Source organism: Elephantulus edwardii, unplaced genomic scaffold (genome assembly GCF_000299155.1).
Source record: "Elephantulus edwardii isolate Elephantulus edwardi_28Jun2011 unplaced genomic scaffold, EleEdw1.0 scaffold00071, whole genome shotgun sequence".
Lineage (NCBI taxonomy): Eukaryota > Metazoa > Chordata > Mammalia > Macroscelidea > Macroscelididae > Elephantulus > Elephantulus edwardii.
In genome coordinates, this window is record NW_006399821.1 from 4,881,560 (window position 1) to 4,883,150 (window position 1,591).

The following is a 1,591-nucleotide window of genomic DNA, read 5'->3' on the forward strand; positions in this document are numbered from 1 at the left end:
TGAATAAAATAATACTATATAATAATATATTTCAATTTAAAATAATAGTATATTTCAGTTAATAGATCCTCAAACAGTTCTTGTGGCATAGTGCATAAGCTGTCGTACTGCCAACTGAAATGCTAATGGTGTGGATCCACTAGTTATTTTAAGAGAGAAAGATGAATGACAGACTGGTTCCTATGGTAAAGATTACAGCTTCAGAAACCCATTGGATGGTCATCATGGGTTAGAACTGACTCAATTGCAGTGGGTTTCTAGAAGCATAGTGGAAAAAGTCCGAAGTGGGTATTTATGTAGAAACATACTGACAGGCAATAGTGAAAAATTGTATGTGCTATTTTAAGAGGCTCAAATATGATGAATGGTTTTGCCATCTAATCAGCTGGTTTTGTCTTTTTTTTTCCTGTTGTTGTTTTTATAAAATGGTGTATAAGTCTTGTGATAGTTCCAAGCAATAAAGGAAAATTAAAGTTCCCAGATTTTTGTGGTAGTTGTATATTATACCTGTGCACAAACACTTTGTATGCAGAATGGAGTTCGCATTTAGGCATATATGAACTAGTTCTCCCCTCCTTAACTGTAAACAAGATCTTCTATAGTCTCGCAGAATGTTATTTGTTTTGTGGCCCAACTCTAGTCATTGCAGGGCATTTAACATCTCAGTTTTCCACCTAAGGTAACAGCAGTCAAGAAATCAGAAGGCCTGTTGCATTGCAGAAATCAGCTATAAAGGACTTTCTCCAAAGTCCTAAAGAAAAAGATATCAATTTAGAAGTATTTTTCTAAATTGAGGTGTGCCTGATTCAAACCACAGTATTCTCATTCACTTCCTAAGCATCTGAAACTTGGACAATGAATAAAGAAGAATAGAGAAGATGTGATGCCTTTGAAATGTGGTATTGGAAAAGAGCATTGTATATGTTGCAAGTATCAGAAGCAGGGAAAGAGAGGAAAACCCTCAACAAGATAGACTTGATCCAGAAACTATAACAACAAACTTGAGCGTATCAGAGATCCTGAGATTAGTACAGGATAAGGTAAGGTTCTGATCTGTTGCTCATTGAGTCAATATGGGGTGTAGTTGGCTCACGAGCCCCTCCCATTGCCATGATGTGCTCAGTGTTTCTGACAATTATTACATATAACAGAAGGAAACATTGTCCAGTTTTGTTCATCTTCATGATCATTGGAATGTTTGATTCATCGTTGCAGTTAAGTGTCATTGAGAGTCTTCCTTTTTTCCTGATGATGTGTTCAAAGAAAGTAAGTTGAAATGTTGATATTTTTGCTGATCTAGTTTTAATTCTTCTGAGACTGACTTGTTCCTTTTCCATTCAAAAACCAACATGATTCTAACTGGGAAAAATTGGAAGAAATTGTGACTTTTAGAACTGACTACAGGTTTCTTTTTTTTTAGAGAGATCTGATTTTGCTTAGAACTATGTAACCAAGTGTGTTTTCTTATAAATTTGAAGTCACCGACAATAAGGGATGGACAATGGCAATCAGATGAAGAAATGGAAGCATACTTAGAAAGAACAGGAATATCATAGGTAGAGAGCAACTACTTGTTGTTGTTGTTGTTGTT